At 42.7% G+C, this 19,304-nt stretch overlaps 1 long non-coding RNA gene across 4 annotated transcripts in view; it reads right to left on the bottom strand.

Moving 5' to 3' along the window:
* LOC102449734 (uncharacterized) overlaps positions 1-19,304 on the bottom strand; it is a 95,824-nt gene that overhangs the window by 70,285 nt on the left and 6,235 nt on the right. Inside the window, exon 1 of one of the 4 annotated variants that reach the window (XR_012903503.1) lies at positions 1,073-3,848. The exons of the other annotated variants lie outside the window; for them this stretch is intronic. This is a non-coding gene — a long non-coding RNA (uncharacterized LOC102449734). Of the gene's footprint in view, positions 1-1,072; positions 3,849-19,304 lie in introns of those variants that run through there. 4 annotated transcript variants of the gene reach the window in all.

The following is a 19,304-nucleotide window of genomic DNA, read 5'->3' on the forward strand; positions in this document are numbered from 1 at the left end:
ATAACTGGATTTGGCTTACCTTAAGCCAAGCCACTGTGGCATCCACCCTGCGGGGGGCCAACAAAACACATGCTCCCACCAGCCTCCCTTACTCCTTGCAGAGCGAAGACTACCAGACACCTTGGCGGGCTGCCCTCAGTGTTTGATTCATGGGTCTACATTAGACCCACTAAATTGAACACTAGAAGATTTACCTCCGGAGGATCAATCTTCTTTGTAGTGTAGACATATCCTTAGAGAGGCCATTCAGCCTCTTTAGCCAGACATCCCTCCTCCAATCTGGCCTGGCACACATGGTGAAGTCATGTTGGCAGGGGTGGGCAGCGGGCTGTTCAAAATGGCATTTATCGTATGGCATAACCTTGTGCACCAGAGGAGGGGGAGTCACATCATTCCCACAAGTACCAGAATGCCCAGTGTTTGGAGGTGGGGTGAGTGGTCACCTCAGACACATCCTACAGAATTTGGCATAGTTGGTAGCCTTTTCTCTTCTTTGCAACTTCTTTCATTTCAGGCAATATACCTCCCTACTTTGCCAGCTATATGTGGGCAGGGGGAAGGGGGGGACAAACATACAAAAGTGTCTCTACCTTTGCTTAAACTTAAAGTGTGCCATGCTGCTGCTGCTGCTACCCCTCACGTAATGCTTCCTGTACAACACCATTCTCTTCCTTTGCCTCCACCCCAATCTAGTTCCTGTTTGGTTCTACAGCACTTTCTCCTCCTACTTTCCAATACAAGTCTTTTTCCCTCTGCCAAGTTAATGGATTGGGAAGTATGAAGAGTTAAAGAGAAAAAGAAGAGTGGAGGAAAAGGATAGTGTTTGGGGAGGTATGTGCGATGAGAGGCTGGGAGGAAGTGAAGAATATGGCATCATGTGAGGAAAAGGAGAGAGCCAGGAAAGAAGGCAGACTTGTCCACACAAGAGGCTGGACTGAATTTAATTATAGATGTGAGGTATGGTGTAGAAAACAATCATTTTAAAATGTTGGGTGCCACAATTTTATTTTAAAAATATGAAATTCAAGAAACAAGAAATGCTAGGCCCACTCTTACTAATAGTTTCTCTTACCTCAACTCAGGTGTCTGACTCCCCCTATTTTAATCACAGTGGTTCTTTTATGTACCTTAGGGAACATCTTGAGAAAATGAAACAAGATTATCACAAATCATTAACCATGGCTATTTTGTTATTAAAAGAAAAGAAACTTTGAGCAAAATAAAAATCACAAATGACCGAACATAAATAATACACTAGCTACTTCAGTTACAATCTGCTGTATGCCTCTCTGTGGAGAGCATTTAGCAGAAATTACACCTTTCAGAGTGGGCCCCCTTTGGAGGCATTCTTCTTCTGGAAAATTCAGAGCAAAGTATATGGTTTCCCAAATTGTATTGTAAGCCCTTTTTAGTATTTCATAAATACTTTGAATTGTTCATAATTGGGTGAAATAATTTGTTTAAGGGCAGGTGGATTTCAGTTTGGTACATTATTGATAACTTAGTTTATAATTAAGATAAGCAATCAAAAAATATTTAGATCAGTTATTCAGAAGAAACCATTTAAGGATCTGTCTTGAGCAATTTGCACTTGGCCCCCCAATTTCAGGGGGCTCCTGACCACTTGGCGAGAAAAAAAACTGAGCAGCACTGCAACCTTATGCACTACGTCACAACACCATTCACTCAAATTTGGCTTGGTTACTCCCACAAGCACCAGCTTCTGCCTCCCCCATCCTTGCTGCCTCTGACACAGAGGCAGCAAGGGGAGGGAGAGCATGTAGTCAACAGGATTAACCATTAAGCCTAAGGTTATCAGTTAATTGTGTAATCGACTACACATTTACATCCCCAGTTACAATATCATTTCCATATCCCAATAAAATCACTAAGACTTTTACATCTAATCTCCTGGCAGTGTCTTATGGTAGGTCTGCATTACAAAGTAAATAAATAAACCCTGCAGCAGCAAGTCTTAAAGCCCTGCACAAGTGACTCAGGCTCGTCTTACGGGCTAAAGTTATCAGTGTAGATGTTCCCACTTGGACTGGAGCCCAAGTTCTGAGTCCAACCCCCTCCACTGGATTTCAGAGCCTGGGTTTCAGTCCAAACCAATACATGACTCCTTTTAGCCACATGGTAAAAGCCTGAGTCAATTGACCAGGCTGCTCAGACCTGCTGCCATGTTTGTTTTGTTTTTTACCTCCAGTTTAGATGAACCTCTCACCAATCTATGTTGAAGTACTGACAGGATGTGGATTTTTATTTTGAAAATATGATCATTTTAGGTTTCAAGTGTGTTATCAGAGCTGAGGGGGGAGGAGGGGTCCAGGGCTGGAATAGAACAGCTGCAGGTCAGGACTGAGGTATTTGCAGAGCTGGGTGGAGGATGTTTGTACATTGCCTGTCTGAACTATACAGAGTATCTTACTACGGTCATTCAATTCTTCAGTTTCAAAAGTCATTCAAAATTTTTCAAAACAAATTAGCAAATTAAATGGGCCAAGAAAAGTGTTAGCATGACTGTCACTGACTGCATGTCCCAAGAGAAACCTGCTGAGTATATTTGAGCTTTTCCTGAGGCTTTCTCTGCCACGATATTCCCTTGGCATTATGCTGCTATTGTTGACGGTCTCCAAGGATCATTGCTCTCCAAGGAATCAAATACTCTCTAGACAATTTTAATCATACCCTGGAGCTTTAATAAGCTCATGACATGACACATATAATAGGAGGCAAAACCCTTCAATTCCCCAAGCAAGAAGCTAGAGAAAAAGTAAACATTCTAGTCACTGATATTTTGCTTGATTTTGATCTGAACAAGTGATTAAATCTGTTATGGCTTTGCTCCTGAACAATAAAATATCATCTTAGTCCAGAACTACATTGGAATTCTGGCCATAATATCATGTGGTCCAGGATTTCAGTTAGTTTTGTAGAGTCCATTGATATTAATCCTAAAGACTAACTTTCCTAGTAGCATCCTCTGTTTTTCATTAACTGAAGCACCACCAATAGCAGAGCTAGATGCATGTTAGGAGGATAAGTGATTTCTGCAGCAGTATGACATTCAATATGAAAATAATTTTTGCTAAATATGGATTAAGTTATTAGCAAATGCTGCTTTTGATAATTAACAAGAAAAACTCCATCTCAGTATCACTCCAGAGCTTACCACTCAGGAAAATGATTCAAGTAAGCTACACAATGCCCAGATGAGGTATTATAACACAGATCTTGTTTAATTAAAGGCATGTTTTAAACCAATGCATTTAAAGGTGCAAAACCCTGGTTGGGTACTCAATTCAATGAAAACCTAATTTATCATCTTAGCTTGCACTGACAAATTTACAATAGCAATCCATCTCCGGGTATCAGAAGTTACATTTGCCCAAATCATAGGGCATTAATAGTTCTGTATCCACTCAGCTAATTACAGTGAGAAATAATAGCATCACAGGATCCTGAGAGTCAGCTAAATCAACCCCAATTTTAAAATCTGGTTTCATGTTTTCATAGTAAAATACGGTACCTCTCCTCCTCTGTATAAGGAAGCAAGAAACACTCTTGCTCATTTTACATGGTTCTCTATTCCGATAAGAGGATAGCAAAGCACTGTGGCCTCAACAACCATGTCTGAGGAAAGACCATTGTAGGTCTTAAATGTATGGGCCTGTTCTCTGGACTTTGAAAACTAATTTATACTGGTTCACTCCCCAGAGTTCTTTAAGCGTCATTAAGTCATCCATAAAAATCAATGACAGCCCCATATGCTATCCAGAGAGCAAAGAAAGTATGTTGCAAGTTTTAATTTTAGCTACAGTCCATGTAATGGTCAGTATTGAGATGAAAAGATAATAATTAAACTTTCCAAAGCAACATTTCTTGAAATGTGTTAGTACTGTCAAAAATAACGTCTTTGCTTTTGTTGTTAATTAATTAAGCACCACTTTTTATCTAAATATTTTCTATCTTTTATGAACACTAAGAACTATGTGAGATATTTCTAATGCTTGTAATAGGTTTAATTCTTTTTTCCTTTTCTTCTCCCAAACAAAGAAAAAGAGAGTCATTAATATATCTTTTTCATCTGGTGTTTGTTGCAGTATGAACAATGGAAAATAAAACTTAAACAACATAGAATTGAAACATTTCACATGTCATAGACACTGTAAACAAAAAAAAAAAATAATTTAAATTAAGAAAAGTATTAAAATTGTCTACCAGGCTTCAGAACTCCAAAGAGTTCTGACAGATTAGTTTTTCAAAATTTTACCAATCTTTTAGTAATATGAGCAGTATTGAAAATGAGACAAACTGCGAAAGCAAAAATGTATACTCACATCCAAAGACTTCAAAATATTGTTGAGAAATTGCTTTAAATTAAACATGGGAATGTAACAAAAGATATATTTTAACCAGCCATTTGTCTTCCAAGTACAGTAAACTTCTGATAATTTGGCACCTTTAGGACCCAGGGGGTGCAGGATTATCCGATATGCCAAACTATCGGAAGAGGGGGCTATGAAGGGTCTGGGGTGGGGTGGGGGGGATGCCAGAGTTAGTGTATATCTCTGAGGTCTGTCCCAGGCAGCACTTTCCCAAAGATCCCAGTTACTCACAGTTTCCTCCTATGTGCAGGTTTATGTAGTCCTTCTCAGCCACAGGCACAGCCAGGCTGTGTCTACATTGGCATGATCTTGCGCCAAAGCGGCTGCTTTTGTGCAAAAACATGCTGCCCGTCTACGCTGGCGGGGAGTTCTTGCGCAAGAACACTGACGTTCTAATGTGTGAAATCAGTGCTTCTTGCGCAAGAACTATGATGCTCCCGCTCAGGAATAAGCCCTGTTGCACAACTGTTCTTGCGCAAGAGGCCAGTGTAGACAGGCAACATGAATTTCTTGCGCAAGAAAGCCCGATGGCTAAAATGGCCATCAGAGCTTTCTTGCGCAAGAGTGTGTCTAAACTGGTATAGATGCTCTTGCGCAAAGGCACATCTCTTGCGCAAAGGCACATGCCAGCGTAGATGCTCTCTTGCGCAAATACTTTAACGCAAGAACTCTTGCATTAAAGAGTATTTGCGCAAGATCATGCCAATGTAGACACAGCCCCAGACTCTCTCCCCTCTAGGGACACTCAGCAGCCCAACTGCCCCTCCGCCCGCTTCCTCCTTTTTCCTGAAGGGCTCATGGAAATTGTAGTCTAAGGCTAGATTGCAGCACAAAGGATCCTCCCAGAAAAAGTCAGAGGTCCCTTTAGTAAGGGGACTACATGAACATTCCCAAAATTGTTTCATTAACATGGTGAAGTCCAGATGCACAGCTTTGTCTATCTGGAAACATTCAAAATGATGTGACAACTCAGAATGATGTGACAACTGAAAGTTGCTTAAAAGAGGATAACTGGGGAGCTCAGAAGGTCAGTTACAGGCAGTCCCCAGGTTACGTACAAGATAGGGACTGTAGGTTTGTTCTTAAGTTGAATCTGTATGTAAGTCGGAACTGGCGTCAGCCGCTGCTGAAACTGATCAGTTTCAACAGCGGCTGAATCTGGACGTCAGTTCTGACTTACATACGGATTCAACTTAAGAAACCCAGGCGTCCCCAAGTCAGCTGCTGCTGAAACTGATCAGCGGCTGATTCCAGGAAGCCTGGGGCAGAGCAACTCTGCCTCGGGCTTCCTGTAGTCAGCCCCTGGTCAGTTTCAGCAGTGGCTGACTTGGGGACACCTGGGGCAGAGCAGCTGGGGTGCTGCTGGGTTGCTCCAGTAGCGCCGCTCCTCGGCGCTACTGGAGCAACCCAGCAGCACCCCAGCTGCTCTGCCCCAGGCGTCCTGATTCAGCCACTGCTGAAACTGATCAGCAGCGGCTGAATCAGCACGCCTGGGGCAGAGCAGCTGGAGTGCTGCCGGGTTGGTACAGTAGCGCCGAGGAGCGGTGCTGCGGGACCAACCCGGCAGCGCCCCAGCTGCTCTACCCCAGGCGTAGGCAAGAAAAGCCTGGTCTGCTGGGAGGGAAGGGGGGGCACTAGCTGCACCCTCCCCCCCCCCCCCAGCAGACCAGGGAGACGCGGGTGGCGGGACCGCCCGCGTCCTCCACGGCTTTGCTCCGTCTCCCTGGTCTGCTGACCAGGGAGACGGGGAGCAAAGCCTTGGAGCACGCCCGCAGCGGGACAGCCCAGGCGCGCCCGGGCTGTCCCACTGCGGGCGTGCTCCGCGGCTTTGCTCCCCGTTTCCCTGCAGACCAGAGAGACGGGGAGCAGCTTTTCTCGCCCCGGAGGATGGGGGTGGTGGGACTGCAGCACATCTGGGCGTCCCGCCGCTCCAGTCCTCCGGGGCGAGAAAAGCCCCGTTCGTAACTGCGGATCCGACATAAGTTGGATCCGCGTAACTCGGGGACTGCCTGTATTTCAAAATTTCCATTTGGGTCAGATTTCAATACAGCATATGTTATGAGCCAGTAAAATAAACCCTAAGTGATTATTCTTGATTTTTTTCCTAAAAAGGTAATAATACAAGAATTGGTTCAGAGATCTCCTATCTGGAGGTCCCTTTTTTGCAAAAGAAGAATGAAAACATCTAATACGTTATGTGCTGTGATGATTTACCACTTGTGTGGCTTGAAAACATTTAAGGTGTATCTACACTGCAATTAAACACATGTGGGTGGCCTGTGTCTGCTCATTTAGGCTCATGGGACTTGGGCTAACGAAAATTGTGGTGTAGATGTTAGGGCCCAGGCTGCAACCTGAGTTTTGAGATCCTCCTGCTTCTCACTTAAAGATTATCTCGGACTATTATGAATTAATGGACTCTTTTTTTTTCCTTTACAATGGTGCTGGGTTTTCAATAGGTCTTCACAGAACTTATAATATATTCCGTCTACTGACCATCAGGGTAGATCATTGCCATAAAGGGCAATCATTACGTCTTACATCAAATACATCCACGATCCTTCAATTATCATTAATGTTGGGCCAAGGAGAGTTTTAATGTGATTAATTGCTTGAAATGCTGACATTTCATGGACAGAACCCAGAGAAGAGCTTTTCATCATCATAACTGCACCTGATACCTGCTGAGGACCTTGCAAGTTTGAATGTTAGAAGTAATTCACTTGCCCTTATTGCATTAGATTAATTTGGAAGCTCATTTAACTGGCTAAAACTTAACATAAGAAATCTATCTGAAGTGACAGCTGAGGAAAGGACATTCCAAATGAAGGGGTGTAGCAAGGCAGAGAGGTCTTCCTCTGACACTGACAGATGGTACCACGCCCTTTTTGTCCACTTGAAGCAGAAGGGTGGAACAGGAAGTATAAGGGGTGAGGCCTCCAGCTCATTAGAGGGAGAGCTAGGAAAGAAGTCAAATGCCTCTGATGGCCCCTGAGATAGAGCTGTACCAACCCCGCAATCTGAAGTAATATGCTGAGGAGCTGCTAGCAGCTGAGTGCCCTGAGGACCTGTGAGTGACAAATAAACAGGGAGAGGAAATAGTTCAGGAAACCCCAAACATCAGTCTGTGTTCCTGAAACCACAATCAGCATGTTCTGGCAGGATGCCTGCTGACTCAGTGGAGAGATTCCCTGCCATTATTAGGAGTAGGGTGGGCCTGGATCCCCCTTTTGCCTCCAGTCCACCTTAGAGTGGGGGCCTGTGTTTACATGCTGTCTGTCTCAGTGAGAGAGCTAGCTACATATTGCTATTTCTCTGCCCTGCTTTACCTGACTGTACTTGCTGCCTGCCCCAACTAGAGGGTTGGACTAATGACTGCCTAATTAGTGGTTCCCAACCTTTTTGATACTGGGGACCGGCAAGCCCATTCACAAACTTTTGGTTTATTTGCATATTTGCATGTTCATTATGCAAACGATGAGTATGCAAGTATGCAAATAAAACATTGCTGGTCCACCAAAAGCCCAGCCCCAGTGCCAGCCTTAACGCCCTAGCCTTTCTACTGATTTACTGTGTTTATCACCTGTAGATTGGCTCTCAGCCGTTAGAGCATGGGTTCCGAAACTGGGGGGGCGTAAAGAAATCCTGGGGGGGGGGGGTGCGAGGTGACCTAGCCACATACACCCCCATCAATCCCACTCCAAGTTTTGTTGCTATTTTTTTGGGAGGAGGAGGGGAGTGAAGGTTTCTCAAAAATCAAAAAGGGGGCGTGATGCCAAAAAGTTTGGGAACCACTGCATTAGATGGTGTAGCGAAGCAAAGTGGCTTCCCTTTGGTGCCAGAACTGAGAAAACTATAAACCACGGCCAGGATTCTCATTTTGCTAAGACAAAATGTGAATCATCCAACAGAGCTTAATTCTTGCCTTCAGAAACTAGGTCTTTGTTCCAAAATGCACCTAACTCACAGATTGGAGGCGAGACTGCAAAACAATTCTCTGATTCCGTTTGGGTGTTAAAGGAGTTGCTTCAGGTTTTGGAGGTGTCAGGAAAAGGAGGTACCCCTGCTCTTTCTGAAATGTCTACTAATATCTATATTTCAAGTTAACATTTTAATACTCACATTTCAGTAAAACAAGGTATACAGGATCTATCGGAAAAGGCTTTCTTTAGCGATAGATCGGCCTGTAGACTGCCGCTTTTCTCCGACAAAGTGGCAGCGATTTTTATGCTAATGAAGTACAGGATATTTAAATCCCCGCTTCATTAGCAATTTCGCCCAGCCTAATCTGCATCCCTCTGCCGGCAGAGGGGTGCAGTCTAGACATACCCCTACTGGCAGGAAAGTTACCAAGGGGAATCCTTCAGGTGACCCTACGGTTCTGTTGCAGGGTTGTGTTCACCAGAGGGATAACAACTCTGGCTTTCTCTTATTGAAATAGATTTGATTCCATCTTGGTATTCTGTCATGTTAGATTTATTTCTGGTGCAGTTTTTGTGGCTTTTTTTAAGTACAAATTCTACTCTTAGTTCTCACACATTAATAAGTTAGGCTTCAAAACTACTGAGAGATAAGGTGGTATGATTACCCCATTTTGTAGATGGGAAGTCGAGGCACTGAGAATTTTAGGATTTGCCCAATGCTTCTTGGAAGTAAGGTATGATGTAGAATCAGGAATACAACCCTGTATTCCCCAAGACAAGATTATATGGAGAATTGGATGGTGGCCTCATTGTGCTTTAAGGGTTCCAAGCCCAAATGCCCTATGCCTCAGAAGTGCCAAGTCTAACACCACACCTGTCTACAGCTCTATTTTTGTGTTACAGAATCTTGTGAAAAAAATTAGTCTCTTTCAGTGGCATCTGCTTTCTGGTGTGTGGGGACAAGCATAAAAGTATTTTCTATTTATCTGTTGACTACAAAGTAATTGCTAAATCACTGGGTCAGCATGTTGAAGTAGTAAGCTCAATAATTTAACTGCCTGGTTTTATAATTTCCCCCTGACATTGGGAGCTAGCTCTGCTTAGGTGCTTATGGACCTACACGTGAGTGAACCATTGGTCTTCCTGAATGTTCCTTTAACCTAATCTTCCACTCTTTTTAATAATAAAATACTCTCTGTGAATGTAAAGAGAGACACTAAGGCTAAGTCCACACTGGACCTGGAAGGGCGACTTAAGGTACACATCTCCAGCTGAGCAAAATATGTAACTTGAGTTGTAAACAGAGCCATGGTGGCGTCCACACTGTGGGAGACCAAATGCCCTGTCAACTTCTCTCACTCCTTGCAAAAGGAGGACTACTGGATGATGGCAGGAGCTGCCCTCAGCATTTGATTTACAGGTCTATACTAGACCCACTAAATCGAACGCTAGAAGGTGAACCTCCAGAGCATCAATCTTGCTGTAAGTGTAGAAGTGCCCTAGGTTTTGCCTCCCTTTTGAAGAACAAAGTATCTGTTTGTCTGTTTCCAAGACAAGCTTTGCTACCTTATCAGTCACTGACTAAAGGCGTGCATAACGTGACTTGCAAGACTCTACCTCTACCAGAAAGAGGCCACGCTAGTGGAGTATTTCCGTCTTCTAGGCTGATAAATCTAAGGTAATCACACAGGAAAACTGAAACACCACTACATTATGTGTCTTGCACATTCATTACACTTTACCAGATGGACATGAATGGTAATGGCAAACTTTTTTCAAACTGTCTTAGTTAAATTTTCATCTCTAATGGGACTGTTTGCTATGTACTCATCAACTTTGATATTTTACTCACATTTTCTACTGGATGGGAGAAGAGGAGGAACAAATTACAGATACCTGAAGATGAGAACATAATCCCTGATCTCCAGATAAGTGAAATCCAGTTCCATTCATTCTGAGAAGGGACTATTGGTGATTCTCCCTTTCCACATCCTCCCCTCTCATTTTATGGATCTCTCTATGGGTATGTCTACACTTGCAGCCTAATTCGAAATTGTGCTGCAAATGTAGGCATCCAAAATTGCAAATCAAGCCTGGGATTTAAATATCCCATGCTTGATTTGCATCTTCCCGGCTGGGAGCAATTTTTGAAATTGACAAGACCAGACTAACTGCCCGCCTCTACATGCGGCAGTGAAATGGGCGTTCAAAATAAAGCCCTATTTTGAACTACCTGTTAAACCTCATTGCAGGAGGAACAACAGGTAGTTTGAAATAGGGCTTAATTTTGATCTGCTGTTTCACTGCCGTGTGTAGACATGGGCAGTTAGTCTGGTCTTGTCAATTTCAAAAAATGGTGCCCAGCCGGGAAGATGCAAATCAAGCATGGGATATTTAAATTTAAATCCCGGGCTTGATTTGCAATTCCAAATACCTACATTTGCAGCCCTATTTTGAATTAGGCTGCAAGTGTAGACTTACCCATTCAGTGTTGGAAGCTGTTGGCTTTAAAATTTACTGAAAGACAAGGGGTAGATTCTACCTTGCTGATCCTTTATACTGCTTTTGCTTCCTTAGAATTTTCTATGGGATTGGGAAAGAGGAAGGATTATGACAAAATGAACTACAAATAATATTCTCTCTCAAATGCATGGAATTGTATTTTATTTATCAGGGCATGAAGACAAGCCAGATTTCAAACCTATTTCAATGCCTAGAGATGCAGATAAGTGCGTTTGAAAATCCTACTAATGAATCTTTAGCCTTAGGCACTGAAATAACTTTGAAAATCAGATCATGATGGTCTTAACTTTCAAGGAAGTGGTCAGGAGGAAGAGGAAATATGAGTTTTCAGAGTCATTCTTTATCAGTCCTGGTGTTAAAACCACACTGGAAGCTAACAAAGCTTCTAGATTATTTTAGCAAAGGAGCAGCCTACATTAATGTAGCTCTGTCTTTACCAAATGGGGTTGCTATGGCAATAGAAATACATTGTGAGTTTTAGGAGTTGTAATTTTCCATGATTCACAGCATATTTTTAGCCATTTTTCTTCTTGTTCTCTCCTGATAACTGTCTATTAATGCCTTTTATGAGGCTAAGAAAGGACTAAGTGGCCAGGTCTCAGCATGGGAAAAGGTTAGCAGTGATTTGTCTAACTAATACATTCTAGACTTAGTGGCATTCATTAAATATCCTCTCACTAAAGCATCAGTTGACAACCTCCTGGTCAAATCCCATGGCTTTTACATTATAATCCTTCTTGACAACTGAACTATTGAAACTATCAGTCACTCCTTACCTCTTGAAATCCTGTTCTTCTCTGGCCTTTATGACTGCATCCTCTAATGGTTCTCCTATCCCTCAGCCTTCATGTGTCAGTGTCATTTGGTGAGGTATCCTAAAGGGCTGGGCTTGGGGAAAGGTGTATGTGGTGGTGCCTGAGATGAGGGGGTGGTTCTGGGCCTGGAGCAGATGATTGCCACAGACCCTGCACTCCCCTGGGCACAGTCCTGCCGATAAGCTGTCCTGCAGCACACTCTGTTACTTGGAATAAATAAATGTTCCTAAGCAGAACATTCTAATTTACTTGCCACATTTTTCCAGAGAATTGGAGAGGAAACCAAATGTGATCTCACTCTTTAAAGAAACAAGAGGGAAACAAAGACATAAAAGCAATCTGGTAAATCTGATTTTTAAGTTCCTAATACAGTCAAAGTTTTCCATTATGGCTTGGCTCTGCATAGCCACATTATAATTAGTGTAGAAATACTAACCTGTGCCCATCATCTTAGGAATCATTACTAGTAGTAATTCCAAGAGGGGGTGATAATCATAAACTGTCAGATTCAAATATTACTGAATGAATTGAAGCTTATTAAAAAGACTCTATATTCTGTACATATTCTCATAGCTTACTTTATTCTGCATGCAAAATTTAGTAATCTTGGAACCAGGATTCTTCTATTATTTGTGTTACAGTAGCACCTAGAGCAGTGTTTCTCAAAGTGGTCCATGAAACCACTTTGAGAAACCTGCTAACTGGCCACCCCAATGTGTTTATTTACCGACTCGTGGCTCCTATTGGCTCTGTTTCACCATTTGCAACCAAGAGGAGCCATGGGAAAAGAGCTGAAAAGACAGGCAGAGAGTGTGAGAAAATAAAGCATTTAACCCATTTTATAGATAGGACACTGAGGTGCAGAAAGATTAAGTGACGTGTCCAAGATCACAAAGGGAATCAATGGCAGACCAAGATACAAGAGTAAGTTCTGCTCAGTCTCAGTCCAGTGCCTTGATCACATGACCCTCCATTCTACCATTCTCCTTGAGTCATAGTTTAAAATCATTTATGGAATCAATCCTGTAATGTATTGACTTCTCTAATCCAACAAACCACTTAAGCATGTGTTTGGCAAGAATTGTTGAAGAGGGGAGGTGTAGATGTGGTATATCTTGACTTTAATATGGCTTTTCATATTCTCTCACATGACCTACTTATAAATAGGTTATATTTCCTTAATGTAAGTGGAGCTATTATAAGGTGGGAGCATACTGATTAGAAAGCCACTCTCAGCCCTGGTCTGCACTAGGGCTTTATTTCAAAATAACCCCCCTTAGGTTGAATTTATAAGCAGAGTGTCAACACTACCCAGACCGTTATTTCGAAATAAGGGGCTGCTTATTTCAAAATCTGTAGTGTGGACATTCTGATGCCACTATTTTGAAATAACTATTCCCCAGAGTAATTTGAACTAATTACTCCCCAGTGCTTCCTGGGGCTCAAAGTTGAGGTAACACATCCACACTAATGGAACCTGCTTCGGATTAATTCCGAGGCTGCCCTGTGGTGGGAACATATTAATTTGATTTTGTAAAATTGGGAGTTAAGTCAAATTTAGTTATTTCAAAATAGTTTCCTAGTGTAAACATGGCCTCAGAGAGAAGTTATCGGTCAAGCAAAAAGAGCACATCAAATGGGATCTGGCAAGGATTAGTTTCAAGTCTGGATTCTGTTTAATATCCTTATCAATGTTTTAGATAATGGCATAGAGAATACACTTATACAATTTGTGGATGGTACAAAGCTTGGAGGAGTTGCAAGTGCTTTGAAGGATAGGATTAAAATTCAAAATGATCTGGACAAACTGGAGAAATGGTCTGAGTTAAATAGAATGAAATTCAATAAGGACAAATGCAAAGTACTTCATTAAGGAAGGAACAATCAGTTGCACACAAAAAATGGGAAATTATTGCCAAGGAAGGAGCCCAGCAGAAAGGGATTTGAGGGTCATAGAGGATCACAAGATAGAAATGAGTCAATAGAGTAACATGGTTGCACACAAAAAATGTGAACATCATTCTGGGATGTGTCAGCAGTAGTGTTGTAAGCAAGACACAAGCAGTAATTCTTCTGCTCTACTCTACACTAATAGGCCTCATTTGGAGTATTGAGTCCAGCTCTTGGCACCAGCTTTCAAGCAAGATGTGGACAAACTCGAGACAGCTGAAAAGCAACAAAACTTATTAAAGTTACAAGAAACATGACCTATGAAGAAAAACTGAAAAAAATTGATTTGCCTAACCTGGAGAAGAGAAGACTGAGGGTGGTGGACATGATAACAGTTTTCAAGTATATAAAATATTGTTACAAGGAAGAGGAAGTAGGAAGGAGGCAATGCAAGAAGCACTGCAGCAAGAGAGGTTTAGGTTGGACATTACAGTTCCACACATACAGAATGGGAAGTGACTGTCTAGGAAGGAGTACTGCAGAAAGGAATCTAGGGGTCATAGTGGACCACAAATTAAATATGAGTCAACAGTGTGACACATCCCAGTGCAAACATGATTCTGAGATGCATTAACAGGAGTGTTGTGAGCAAGACACGGGAAGTCATCTATTTTGCCCTGATCGGGTCTCAGTTGGAGTAGTGTGTCCAGTTCTGGTCACCACATTTCAAGAAAGATGTGGAGAAATTGAAGGGGTCCAGAGAAGAGCAATACCAATGATTAAGCATCTAGAGAACATGAGCTATGAGGGAAGACTGAAAGAATTGGGCTTGTTTATTTTAGAAAAAAGAGGACTGAGAGGGAACATGATAGTTTTCAAGTATCTAAAAGGGTGTCAAAAGAAGGAGGGAGAAAAGTTGTTCTGCTTGGCCTCTGATGATAGGACAAGAAGCAATGGGCTTAAACTGCAGCAAGGGAGGTTTAGGTTGACCATTAGGAAAAACTTCCAAACTGTCAGAGTAGTCAAACACTGGAATAAATTGCCTAGGGAAGTTGTGGAATCTCCATTTCTGGAGATATTGAAGAGCAGGTTAGGGATGGTCTAGACGATGCTTGGTCTGCTGTGAGGGCAGGGGACCTCGATGACCTCTTGAGGTCCCTTCCAGTTCTAGTGTTCTATGATTAGGAAAAGCTTCCTGTCAGGGTGGTTAAGCACTGAAATAAACTGCTAGGGAGGTTTGTAATCTCCATCATTGGAGATTTTTAAGAGCAGGTTAGACAAACACTTGCTCAGGTTGATCTAGATCAGGGCTACTCAACACGCAGCCTACGGGCCACATGCGGCCCACGGCCCATTTATTTGTGGCCCACGGTGTGGATTGGGTTTATGTGGGGCTCAACATGTGGCTCATGGGTGGGGATCCTTTGAACATGGCCTCCACTGGCAATACGCTCCACAACGGTGATGCGTCTCCAATGCATGGTGAGCACTGAAAGATGCAAGTAGACTGGCTGGCTGGAACAGAAGGGTACAGGGTGTTGGCATTTCTAGCCCTCACAGAGGAGCCAGGAGCACCGGGGCATTGTGGGAATTGCTTTGTATTCATGCCTGTCATTGTGAAAAAAGCTATTTGCATGTATATTCCACCACACTGAAGTTGTGGCCCTCATCATGTGCTGTAAGTATCATTGTGAGCCCCAGGGCTTCCAAAGTTGAGTAGCCCTGATCTAGATAATACTTAGTCCTGCCATGATTACCTCTCAAGGTTCCATCCATCCCTATGATTGTATCAAGAGTCCTGTTGATCTGGATTATGCTACTGACAGAAGAGGCAGGAGGGGACTTACTTCTAGGCATCTTGAGTAGTTGCTAGTGAGGTGTTATTGCATATTTAATGGAATTCAGATCAACGGCTACACATAGCTTTTTAACTTTGCTCAGCCTTTAAATGGATTCACTGATCTGTTTTTTGTGTTGTGAACTTTGGTTCTGGAATGCATCACTAATGCAAAGGCTCGAGGAAGGACTGCAAAACAGTGCTCAGATGGGGAGCATATTTACAAGAGTTGCTTCAAGCATTGGAAGTATGTTAGGGGGAAAATGAGGGATGCTACTCCTGTTCTGATTGTATTACCAGCGTAGACTGGTATTTCATTTTAATATTTTATTTCTCACATTTCCAAACTGCATTACTTCCAGTATCCAGTAGATGATGCTGGTATGTTACAAATACCACTGGATTCAATTTTAGTCAGAAGAAAAATGTCTGACTCCAAAAATGCAGATTACATAAATTCTTGTTTCATTTAAAAGCCTTTTACAAAGCCCTCTTTAACTGTGAAACTAAGTTGCAGATGTTTCTTAACTGAAGTTACAATTTGTTCATTCAGATTCTATGACATGCAATAGTTTTTCACCTTACTTTACAGCGTGGTGTATGGTAATTTACAGGTTAATTAGTATAAAAGATAGATTCTCTGTAATTTGAAATCTTTAAATCATGATGTGAGGATTTCAGTAACTCAGCCAGAGGTGGTGGGTCTAATATAGCAGTGGGTGGGTGAAGTTTCATAGCATGGCGTGGATGAACTGCTGACTTGGGGAGGCTAGCTCCTCCCGCCCCACCTCTTTCACCAGAGGCCCTGTCCCTTCCACACCCACTGGAGTCCACCCCTTCCTATTGTGGCTGCTGTAGGCTAGTGTCCCCCTCCCCTTAGAGTGCCTGGGGGCCAGGCAGCAACACCTCCAACCCAGAGTGCCAGGCAGCACGGTCCCTAGTCCCAGAGCATGAGAGGCTGGACCTCCCAGCCCCAGCCCTGCCAGCACAAGAACACAGGGTGGTTAGGAAGCACAATTCTATTCTTCCCAGGTCCAGAGCATTGGAACACTGGGTAGCTCTGGCCCTTGAGCTCTGGGAATCATGATCCTGCCATCCCCTCTGCCCAGCCCCAGAGTGTGGAGAGGCCAAGCAGCATGGCCCCTGGCCTCCTGGCCACAGAGCACTGGGAAGCTGAGCAGTCCAGCCCCAGCCTTCTCCTCTCCAGAGCATGGGCAGGCTGGGCAGCACAGGGAGGCCTAACAGCACAGTCCACCTTTCCCAGACCCGGAGCCCAGGGAGGCTGAGCAGCCAACCATGGGAGAGCTAGAAGCAGGAGGGAGACTGGAGGCAGAGTGTGGGCGGACCACATTTGGTTGTTTGGGAAGGTTTAGCCTCCCCCTGCCTCTGATAGGCACCACCCATCTGCTGTAGCCTACAGCGTGTAGGAGGAAGTCAGACTAGATGATTATGATCCTTTCTGACCTTAGAGTACATGAGCTAGTTTTGTGTCATATAAAATGTTTAGCCTCCTCCATACTGCAATAATTATGGACTTGATACTTACAATAGAATTTTTAAAATACATTTGGCACATACATAAAAGCAAAGGGGCAAGAGTGAGCCCTGTGAATCTTATAAGCTAAAAAGTGGTCAGTGCTCCTTTTCTCAGTCTGTCAACCACCATCTCCATGGTAAGCAAACCTAACTTATAAAATATCGAATTCTTACTTTGAGACAAATTCTGATATCTTCACTCACTGTGAGTAGCACTTGACTCCACAAGTAGCCTTCTTTTAAAGATGATGTAACTATTCATGGAGTAAAGTGCTACCTAGCATGAGTATCAGAATCTAGCCATTTTCAGAGAGAGAGAGAGAGAGAGAGAGAGTGTAATGTCTTCGGGCATGTCTAGACTGCAAGGTATTTTGGGATACCAGAGGTATCCCAAAATAACTACACTACGTCCAAGGAATGCATCCACTATTTCAAAATAATGGACATGCTATTCCAGCAACCCTGTAAACTTTGTTCCATGAGGAATAAGGGATGTCTCGAAATAGTGCTTTATTTCAACATTTGGCACCATGTAGACACGCCAAATTTCGAAATAGCCTATTTCAAAATAAAATTGAAATAAGATATGCAATTTGCATAGTCAAGTTGCGTATCTTATTTCAATTTTAGCATGTAGTCTAGACATACTCTCAGTGGCCTTGATTTAGGGATTCATGCTGTGGGGAGAGAGATCATTTTCTGTAGCTTGTGTGACTTGGTGCAAGGAAGTGAATTACCATTTGTTTGAATTACAGAAGAAGGTTACAGTGTGGTTGTTGTATGTTAGAGATTAGTGTGTGTGTGTAAGACTGGATGTGAAGTGACAAGAGTGTGGAAAGTTATTTCAGTGGAAATTAGTGACAGAATGGAATAATGTTGTGTAGTTCTTTATATGGCATAGGGGATCTCTGGATGAGGTTAAGACAGGTTTGAGGGAAACATTGCCTACATGAGCAGGTGATGATAGAAAGTTCTGTTTTTCTATACAGTGTTCTCAGGAAGAGTTTGTGATGGGGGCTGGAAAAATTTAAAAATCAAATATTTGGTTAAGTGAATGATTACTATAATCTGCAGAGTTTAAGTGTGCTCTAGGCAGTCTGACAGACTGGTTACTGCATGTTTTGGGTTGCAGTGTTTTGTGGATAGAGTTTGAATGCAATATTGATGGAGTGATATTAAAATAAAATAATCAATTGTATTAGATTTATGTTTCAGGAATTAGCTATGAAAATTATTTGGAGAACGCTGCTCATTGAGAGTTGTGTGTGTAGCTTGCCTGTTGAGATTAAAGTGTTTCCCCCCCTATAACTATTACTGACAATTTAATTTTAGGGCAGTTATGATTAACATGGAAATATCACCTGAAGTAAATAGTCATTGATACAATATTTGTTTTTCCTATGCAGGTCTGAGGCAATGTTTGTAGAGGAATGGATTAAAGATTTTCTAAGTAGATGATTTAAAAATATATATTTTAAAGCTCTGGCCATCAGTTTAGTAGGAGGTGAAGAAGGAAAGAATTTTGGCAGTGCTTCAAAGAGGATTCATTAGATACTATAAATAAAAATCCTCAGATGTACATATCAATGATTTAAAAAATCCCAAACAGAAGTGTTTTCTTCTGGGTGCTGCAGTCTGAAGTGTTAGGAATTAACTGGCTAGCAGCTCTTTCCAAGGAAGCAGGCAAGTCAGCCAGAAGGAATCTTCCCTTCTCCCCCCACACTACCACCCTACTCCATCCCACCCCACTCCCTTAACCTGCAGGACATGCTGAAATTTGTTGAGTAAAACAGTGTATAATTGTGGGTGGTATATTTACCAGATTACATTTAAAATATGTTGATGACACGGAAGAGATCTTGCAGAATGTCTCGTGACAAAGCTCCTCTTCCACCTGGGTGGGTCTAGCACTTTCAAGAGAATTGCTTGCCTCAAAGGCTCTCAGCAGCCCTCACTTTAAGCACTTCCCAAACTCCATAGCCTCTGTAGCCCTTCCAAGAGGTATAGGACTGGACAAACCCCTTTTCCAAAGCCAGTACTTTCTAGTCTGAAATGGGTAGTGAGACAAATCCAGACCCACCCTCTTCTCCAGGTTCCAGCCCAGTGACCTTATGAAAACAGCTGCTTGCACATGTCTCTAATAACAGCTGCATGACAGTTATGATCCCTGAGCCACTCCCACCAGCACTTTATCACAGGCTCTTGTTCCTGGTACTTGCTTGCACTGTCTTCTTCCAGAATCTCCACAACACCTTCTCTCCTTACTCACATGTTGAATTAACAGAAAGGCAGCCTTTTTAAACCAATCTGAACTCAGTCTTAATTGCCCCCCCCCTCCCCCGGGTATTCTAATTGGTTTGGCTCCCTTAAGTCTGGAAGCCACCTAATT

This window comes from Pelodiscus sinensis, chromosome 4 (genome assembly GCF_049634645.1).
Source record: "Pelodiscus sinensis isolate JC-2024 chromosome 4, ASM4963464v1, whole genome shotgun sequence".
Classification (NCBI taxonomy): Eukaryota; Metazoa; Chordata; order Testudines; family Trionychidae; genus Pelodiscus; species Pelodiscus sinensis.